Source organism: Anomaloglossus baeobatrachus, chromosome 4 (assembly GCF_048569485.1).
Source record: "Anomaloglossus baeobatrachus isolate aAnoBae1 chromosome 4, aAnoBae1.hap1, whole genome shotgun sequence".
Lineage (NCBI taxonomy): Eukaryota > Metazoa > Chordata > Amphibia > Anura > Aromobatidae > Anomaloglossus > Anomaloglossus baeobatrachus.
This window is the reverse complement of record NC_134356.1, coordinates 657,198,496-657,208,299: the sequence shown is the minus strand read 5'-3', so window position 1 is coordinate 657,208,299 and position 9,804 is coordinate 657,198,496. Positions and strand designations below refer to the sequence as shown.

At 44.1% G+C, this 9,804-nt stretch overlaps 3 non-coding genes across 3 annotated transcripts; all 3 read left to right on the top strand.

The window, feature by feature from the left end:
* The first annotated feature begins 133 nt into the window (after positions 1-133).
* Positions 134-273, top strand: LOC142305226 (U4 spliceosomal RNA). Its single transcript, XR_012753852.1, has one exon. It is a non-coding gene; the product is annotated as a U4 spliceosomal RNA (small nuclear RNA).
* A 2,132-nt stretch (positions 274-2,405) lies between these two features.
* Positions 2,406-2,546, top strand: LOC142304451 (U4 spliceosomal RNA). Its single transcript, XR_012753112.1, has one exon. It is a non-coding gene; the product is annotated as a U4 spliceosomal RNA (small nuclear RNA).
* A 4,107-nt stretch (positions 2,547-6,653) lies between these two features.
* Positions 6,654-6,794, top strand: LOC142304566 (U4 spliceosomal RNA). Its single transcript, XR_012753223.1, has one exon. It is a non-coding gene; the product is annotated as a U4 spliceosomal RNA (small nuclear RNA).
* Positions 6,795-9,804: the final 3,010 nt, after the last annotated feature.

Here is a 9,804-nt window from a genome sequence, read left to right as displayed (position 1 = left end):
AACGTAGTGGCGGCGTCTTTTGTATAAACTTTCCCATAATCCTTTCAAGTTTTGATGTCGTGTAAAGCTTCTCTCCGTAAGCTGAATAAGGGGGGCCGGACGTGTGGCTGCAGCTGCTCGGCGTTAGCTCTTTAGCTTTGCGCAGTGGCAGTATCATAGCCAATGAGGTTAATCCGAGGCGTGATTATTGCTAATTGAAAACTTTTCCCAATACCCCGTCATGATGACTTGAAATATAGTCAGCATGGCAATTTTTGACAGTCTCCCAGGAGACTGAGGATGTGGTTAATGGCAGATGAGCTGCATATTAATAATGCTTTACGTCGAAAGTGCCAGAGCTAAATGATATCCTATGGAAGCCATTAATTTAATGAGCTCAGGCTCTGCCGCCATGTTTGTCCTCACATGAAGCCAGGCTCTGCCGCCATGTATGTACTCTCCTGAAGCCAGGCTCTGCCGCCATGTATGTACTCTCCTGAAGCCAGGCTCTGCCGCCATGTATGTACTCTCCTGAAGCCAGGCTCTGCCGCCATGTATGTACTCTCCTGAAGCCAGGCTCTGCCGCCATGTATGTACTCTCCTGAAGCCAGGCTCTGCCGCCATGTATGTACTCTCCTGAAGCCAGGCTCTGCCGCCATGTATGTACTCTCCTGAAGCCAGGCTCTGCCGCCATGTTTGTCCTCACATGAAGCCAGGCTCTGCCGCCATGTATGTACTCTCCTGAAGCCAGGCTCTGCCGCCATGTATGTACTCTCCTGAAGCCAGGCTCTGCCGCCATGTATGTACTCTCCTGAAGCCAGGCTCTGCCGCCATGTTTGTCCTCACGTGAAGCCAGCCTCTGCCGCCATGTTTGTCCTCACGTGAAGCCAGCCTCTGCCGCCATGTTTGTCCTCACATGAAGCCAGCCTCTGCCGCCATGTATGTACTCTCATGAAGCCAGGCTCTGCCCCCATGTTTGTCCTCACGTGAAGCCAGCCTCTGCCGCCATGTTTGTCCTCACATGAAGCCAGCCTCTGCCGCCATGTATGTACTCTCATGAAGCCAGGCTCTGCCGCCATGTATGTACTCTCGTGAAGCCAGGCTCTGCCCCCATGTTTGTACTCTCGTGAAGCCAGGCTCTGCCTCCATGTATGTCCTCTTCTGCCATGTTTGTACTCTCGTGAAGCCAGGCTCTGCCTCCATGTATGTCCTCTTCTGCCATGTATGTACTCTCGTGAAGCCAGGCTCTCCCGCCATGTATGTACTCATGTGAAGCCAGGCTCTGCCGCCATGTATGTACTCTCATGAAGCCAGGCTCTCCCGCCATGTATGTACTCTCATGAAGCCAGGCTCTGCCGCCATGTATGTACTCTCATGAAGCCAGGCTCTCCCGCCATGTATGTACTCATGTGAAGCCAGGCTCTGCCGCCATGTTTGTGTTCATATGAAGCCAGGCTCTGCCGCCATGTTTGTGTTCATATGAAGCCAGGCTCTGTCCTCCTCTTCCACCTGTATTATAGCAGTATTTGATATCTTGGAAGGTCAGTGATAATTTGTGATCAGGATCTGTTATCTGTTATAGGGCGGCACGGTGGCTCAGTGATTTGAACTGTAGTTTACCTGGTGGCTCAGTGGTTAGCACTGTTGCAGCGCTGGGGTTCTAACTTTAAATCCCACCAAGGACAACATCTGCATAGAGTTTGTATGTTCTCCCAGTGTTGTCTGGGTTTCCTCCCATGGTCCAATATACACTGATAGGGAACTTAGATTTTGAGCTCCAATGGGGACAGTGATGATCACGTCTGTGAAGCGCTGTGGAGTTAATAGCGCTATATAAGTGAGTGAAATAAATTAATAAGACAAGTGGTCAACCATAGGTTGAAATTCCAAAATGGGAATTTAAAAAAAAAACCCCCAAACAAATAATAATAATATAAATAACATTTACAGGTGCCTATAGAACATACATACATATATATATATATGAAAAAATCAAAACAATAAAATTGCTTTTTTTTGGCCAAAAAAACAAACCAAACAAGGCATCATATGTATTAAAGAGGAATACCTTTAAAAACGACATTGCGTCAAGAAAAAAAAAGAAATATGGAGTCACACAGCCTCCAGCCTGGGGTCTTTTCTTCCATTCCAGACTCAGGGGCGGGGCTTATTAGCATATCCACTCCCAGAATCCTTTGCTTTACAAGAAAATGTGAATGTAATAATAATAATATATATTCATTTATACAGCGCTATTAATTCCGCAGAGCTTTACATACATTGGCAATACTGTCCCCATTGGGGCTCACAATCTAGAGTCCCTCTCTGTATGTCTTTGGAGTGAATGTGCTGCTTGGTCTCCGGTGTCTCCTCAGTGTAGATGGCTCCCCAGGTCTGGAGGCCACAGCTCCTCTTGTAGACTCTTTAGCTTTGCGCAGTGGCAGTATCATAGCCCATGAGGTTTATCCGAGGCGTGATTATTGCTAGTTGAAAACTTTTCCCAATACCCCGCCATGATGACTTGAAATACAGTCACCATCGGCAATTTTTGACAGTCTCTCAGGAGGCTGAATATAGTGTTAATAATAATAGTAAATTCAGCAGCTACTATATCATTATATGGCGGTATTCTATTCTATCACTATTTGGTGCTGTTATATGGACATGGTATTGCAGTATTCAATTATTATTTGGTATCATGGTATGGTCGTGTTCACTCACTGTTTCTAATTACTATATGGTCATGGTACGGGAGTATTCTGTCACTATTTGCCACTATTATGCGCTCATTGTATGGCGGTATTAAATGTCTTTTTGGAGTTACTGTATGGTCATGTTATCTATGTCAAGTCATCTTTTTGGTGCTAATATGTGGTTATGGTATGGCAGTATACAGTCACTATGTGGTGCTATTATGTGGTTATGGTATGGCCGTATACAGTCACTATGTGGCGTTGTTATGTGGTTATGGTATGGCAGTATACAGTCACTATGTGGCGCTGTTATGTGGTTATGGTATGGCAGTATACAGTCACTATGTGGTGCTATTATGTGGTTATGGTATGGCAGTATACAGTCACTATGTGGCGCTGTTATGTGGTTATGGTATGGCCGTATACAGTCACTATGTGGCTTTGTTATGTGGTTATGGTATGGCAGTATACAGTCACTATGTGGTGCTATTATGTGGTTATGGTATGGCCGTATACAGTCACTATGTGGCTTTGTTATGTGGTTATGGTATGGCAGTATACAGTCACTATGTGGCGCTATTATGTGGTTATGGTATGGCAGTATACAGTCACTATGTGGTGCTATTATGTGGTTATGGTATGGCAGTATACAGTCACTATGTGGTGCTATTATGTGGTTATGGTATGGCAGTATACAGTCACTATGTGGTGCTATTATGTGGTTATGGTATGGCAGTATACAGTCACTATGTGGTGCTATTATGTGGTTATGGTATGGCAGTATACAGTCACTATGTGGTGCTATTATGTGGTTATGGTATGGCAGTATACAGTCACTATGTGGTGCTATTATGTGGTTATGGTATGGCAGTATACAGTCACTATGTGGCGCTATTATGTGGTTATGGTATGGCAGTATACAGTCACTATGTGGTGCTATTATGTGGTTATGGTATGGCAGTATACAGTCACTATGTGGTGCTATTATGTGGTCATGGTATGGCAGTATACAGTCACTATGTGGTGCTATTATGTGGTTATGGTATGGCAGTATACAGTCATTATGTGGCTTTGTTATGTGGTTATGGTATGGCAGTATACAGTCACTATGTGGTGCTATTATGTGGTTATGGTATGGCAGTATACAGTCACTATGTGGCGCTATTATGTGATTATGGTATGGCAGTATACAGTCATTATGTGGTGCTATTATGTGGTCATGGTATGGCAGTATACAGTCACTATGTGGTGCTATTATGTGGTTATGGTATGGCAGTATACAGTCACTATGTGGTGCTATTATGTGGTTATGGTATGGCAGTATACAGTCAGTATGTGGCGCTGTTATGTGGTTATGGTATGGCCGTATACAGTCACTATGTGGTGCTATTATGTGGTTATGGTATGGCCGTATACAGTCACTATGTGGTGCTATTATGTGGTTATGGTATGGCCGTATACAGTCACTATGTGGTGCTATTATGTGGTTATGGTATGGCAGTATACAGTCACTATGTGGTGCTATTATGTGGTTATGGTATGGCAGTATACAGTCACTATGTGTCGTTGTTATGTTGTTATGGTATGGCCGTATACAGTCACTATGGGGCGCTGTTATGTGGTTATGGTATGGCCGTATACAGTCACTATGTGGTGCTATTATGTGGTTATGGTATGGCAGTATACAGTCACTATGTGGTGCTATTATGTGGTTATGGTATGGCCGTATACAGTCACTATGTGGCTTTGTTATGTGGTTATGGTATGGCAGTATACAGTCACTATGTGGTTATGGTATGGCAGTATACAGTCACTATGTGGCGCTGTTATGTGGTTATGGTATGGCAGTATACAGTCACTATGTGGTGCTATTATGTGGTTATGGTATGGCAGTATACAGTCATTATGTGGTGCTATTATGTGGTTATGGTATGGCAGTATACAGTCACTATGTGGCGCTGTTATGTGGTTATGGTATGGCAGTATACAGTCACTATGTGGCGCTGTTATGTGGTTATGGTATGGCCGTATACAGTCACTATGTGGCTTTGTTATGTGGTTATGGTATGGCAGTATACAGTCACTATGTGGCGCTGTTATGTGGTTATGGTATGGCAGTATACAGTCACTATGTGGCGCTGTTATGTGGTTATGGTATGGCAGTATACAGTCACTATGTGGCGCTGTTATGTGGTTATGGTATGGCAGTATACAGTCACTATGTGGTGCTATTATGTGGTTATGGTATGGCAGTATACAGTCACTATGTGGTGCTATTATGTGGTTATGGTATGGCAGTATACAGTCACTATGTGGCGCTGTTATGTGGTTATGGTATGGCAGTATACAGTCACTATGTGGTGCTATTATGTGGTTATGGTATGGCAGTATACAGTCACTATGTGGTGCTATTATGTGGTTATGGTATGGCAGTATACAGTCACTATGTGGTGCTATTATGTGGTTATGGTATGGCAGTATACAGTCACTATGTGGTGCTATTATGTGGTTATGGTATGGCAGTATACAGTCACTATGTGGCGCTATTATGTAGTAATAATATGGTGATGTTCAGTCACTATTCATTGATAATATCGCCATGACGCCACTGCCCCACCACCGTGCGGAGCTGCCGCCCAACCTACACCCCACCTACTGTCTCCTCCCCAAAATCCTTTAGGATGTAAGCCCGCAAGGGCAGGGCCCTCTTCCCCCTGTGCTAGTCTGTCTATTGTAACTTGTATATGTATTCTGTATGTAACCCCCTCATGTACAGCACCATGGAATAATGGTGCTCTATAAATAAACAATAATAATAATAATATGTGGTCATGGTATGGCAGTATTCATTCAATCTTTGGTACTATGGGGTCATAGTATGGTGGTATTCAGTCATTATTTGGTATTATGATGTGGTCATGGTATGGCGGTATTCAGTCACTATTTGGTGTTATGATCTGGTCATTGTATGGCGGTATTCAGTCACTGTTTGGTGTTATGATCTGGTCATGGTATGGCGCTATTCAGTCACTATTTGGTGTTATGATCTGGTCATGGTATGGCGGTATTCAGTCACTGTTTGGTGTTATGATCTGGTCATGGTATGGCGGTATTCAGTCACTGTTTGGTGTTATGATCTGGTCATGGTATGGCGGTATTCAGTCACTGTTTGGTGTTATGATCTGGTCATGGTATGGCGGTATTCAGTCACTGTTTGGTGTTATGATCTGGTCATGGTATGGCGGTATTCAGTCACTGTTTGGTGTTATGATCTGGTCATGGTATGGCGGTATTCAGTCACTATTTGGTGTTATGATCTGGTCATGGTATGGCGGTATTCAGTCACTGTTTGGTGTTATGATCTGGTCATGGTATGGCGGTATTCAGTCACTATTTGGTGTTATGATCTGGTCATGGTATGGCGGTATTCAGTCACTGTTTGGTGTTATGATCTGGTCATGGTATGGCGGTATTCAGTCACTATTTGGTATTATGATGTGGTCATGGTATGGCAGTTTTGCTGCTCTTCTGGCGCCATCAGCAGGAAGTTACTGGTAATACATCAATGAAGGTTTCTTTCCAGGACGCAGGAACGAGCAGAGCATAGAGTAGAAGGTGGTGACACTATGTAACCAGAAAGAAAAAGCCGTCAGATGGTGGATAACCTCTCCCCTCCCCCAGCCTGGGGTCTTTTCTTCCATTTCAGACTGAGGGGCGGGGCTTATTAGCATATCCACTCCCAGAAGCCTTTGCTTTACAAGAAAATGTGAATGTAATAATAATAATATATATTCATTTATATAGCGCTATTAATTCCACAGCGCTTTTACATACATTGGCAATACTGTCCCCATTGGGGCTCACAATCTAGAGTCCCTATCTGTATGTGTTTGGAGTGAATGTGCTGCTTGGTCCCCGGTGTCTCCTCAGTGTAGATGGCTCCCCAGGTCTGGAGGCCGCAGCTCCTCTTGTAGACTCTTTAGCTTTGCGCAGTGGCAGTATCATAGCCCATGAGGTTTATCCGAGGCGTGATTATTGCTAGTTGAAAACTTTTCCCAATACCCCGCCATGATGACTTGAAATACAGTCACCATCGGCAATTTTTGACAGTCTCCCAGGAGGCTGAAATATAGGGTTAATGATAATAAATCTACATGTGTTTGAAATTACATAAATTATACTGAGCACTAACACTGATAGACTGGCACAGAGGGGAGAGGAGCTGCCTTTGGGGGCTCATAGGCTACAGAATAATGGGTAGGGACAGTAGGTCAGGGTTTGGGCAGCTCTGGTGGTGATGAGGAGGCAGCGGGGTCATTCCAGGCTGTAGCTTTCTTGTAGAGATGGGTTTTCAAATCTCGTCTGAAAGTTCCGGATATAGGCATAGAAGTTGTGTCTAGGTATAGTAAAGTAGCCATGCACTACGCAATGAAACCACCTATAGCGCCACCTGGTGGAAAACAACGGAGTTATCATTTTTATCTCAAAAATGGAACGAGATAGAGAAAAAAAGTGAATTACAAAGTTGTAGGGCGTCATTAATTCAATACGAATCGACACCTTGCATACAGAAATGCTATGATTAGAACTTGTAAAACTCACAAGGCTGCGGACGTGAAGCGATACCTCATGGAGACCTTCCTACAAGTCATTGGGTATGGTGGCTGTGTGGAATGGCCTCCGCTCACCTGACCTGACCCCATTGGACTTCTTTCTGTGAGGTCACATCAAACAGCAGATGTATGCGACCCCTCCACCAACATTGCAGGACCTACAACCACGTATCACAGATGCTTGTGCAAACGTGTCACCTACCATATTGCACAACGTGCAGCAAGATACAGTATGCTGTGCAGAGTCCAGATGTGCATTGCAGCTGACGGGGGCCACTTTGACCATCAAAGTTAAATGAGCACCATATGCGTGACCAGCATTCAATGTTTTGAGGTAGGTCATGGGTTTCATATCAGAGCATTTCTGTATGCAAAGTGACGATTCGTATTGAATTGATGACTCCCTACAATTTTTTAATTCACTTTTTTTCCTCTATCTCGTTCCGTTTTCGAGATAAAAATTCTAACTCCGTTGTTTTCCACCAGGTGGCGGTATAGGTGGTTTCATTGTGTAGTGCATGGCTACTTTACTATACCTAGACACCACTTCTATGCCTATAGCTGCCACCGTTCTCAAGTTAATGGCGACGGACAGGATATGGGTGGACACACTGTATACTCGAGTATAAGCAGATGCCCCTATTTTACTACTAAAAAACTAGGAAACCTTATTGACTCGAGTATAAGCCTAGGGTGGGAAATACAGCAGCAATTGGAAAATTTCAAAAATAAAAATAGATCCCAATAAAATGTAAAGTGCCCATCCTTGTCCCTCCTTGTAGTAATATGCCCATCCTTCTGCCCTTTCCTTTGGCCCTCTAGTAATGTGCCCATTGTTTAGGAATGTGCCCTGCAGTAATGTGCCCATTGTTTATTAATGTGCCCTGCAGTAACAGTCCCATTGTTTAGTAATGTGCCCTGCAGTAATATGTCAATTGTTTAGTAATGTCTATATACTGCTTCCCTTCTTGTCCTCTATTATGCCATTGTTTACACACAATAAAAATTATTCTCACCTGTCCTCCGTTCCCACAGTGTCCTCAGCATCTTCTTGCAGACCTCTTGCACTTAGACCTCTCGGTGATCTCGTCCGGTGCACGGAGCTGCCATCATGGCTTTACTACAGTTGAATGCTTTATGGTCAATGGTGCCACAAAGCATTCAACTGCTGTAAAGCGCTGACAGCAGCGGCGGCTCCGTGCACCGGACGTGATCATCAAGGGGTGCTTCTTGCAGATCGCAGGCACATAGACCCCTCCATGATCATGCCCAATACACAGGGCCGCCGCTGCTATCACCGCTTTACTGCAGTTGAATGCTTTGCGCCACCGTTGTAAAGCATTCAACTGCAGTATAGCCATGATGACTGCCTGCATCGGCGGCTCCGTGCACCGGACGAGATCACCGAGAGGTCTAAGTGCCTGCAAGAACCAGCTGAGGACACCGCGGGAACAAAGGATAGGTGAGAATAATTTTTTGCGGGAACCTCACCCGAGTATAAAAATGGGCTGAGAAAATTGTCTTATACTCAAGTATATATGGTACTCTGCATCTCAGATCTCAGATCTCGCACATGTGCCACTTCACTGCAGTCCTCAGGAGCGAGATCTGAGAGGCAGAGACTTGGAGACAGTGAGGGCTTATAAATTACCTTATCATGCGCCCTATAAGACTACACCTGGCGTATATATTGACCCCCCCACTTTTGAGAATATTTTCAGGGGTTAAAAAGTCATCTTATACGCCGGAAAATATCGTAGTTTAAACTGGATACGTTGGCATATTGAGAGTCAATTAAAGGATTTGCAGAGGGGAGAAGCAGAAGAATAATGAGTAGAGAGGTGGATCAGTCTGACAATAGAGTTAAGGACGGACTGGAGAGATGTGAGAATGTTACCAGGGAGGCCACAGAGGAGAATGTTACAGTAGTTAAGGCGGGAGAAGATGAGGGTAGCATTAACATTTTAGTAGATTCAGGGTTGAGGAAAGGACGAAGTCTGGAAAAATGTATATAGATTTTCTCCCACCCCCAATACATTATAAGTCCCTGATATCTTAATTCTCGAGAGCTTATTTATTATAAGTCCTTGATAGCATTATTCCCTACACCTTATTCATTGTAAGCCCCTGGTAACAGCCTCTCCCCCAATTCATTAGACATCACTGATGTCATCATCCCCCCAATTCATACATTATGGCTTATGGGATCATCTCTGCATTGCTTGACAAGTTTGGAATACATAAGTGAAAGTTCCCTTCCAGCATGTAGAAACGAATGGATGGTGCGTAATGTAATAAGTGGAGATATTACGTAACCATAAATGAAGAACTAATGGCGGAACGCTGCCACAAAAAAACACTGTGCAACCAGATAGGAAAAGCAGACAGCAGATCACTGTAGGAGAAAGCAATTGTATGAGCAACAGAGATTGTGGATAGATTAGTTGGATGAGCATCTTTTAATCTACCTGTTTTGATGAAGGTCAAATATGGATCACTTCTTTGCCTTTTGGATAAGA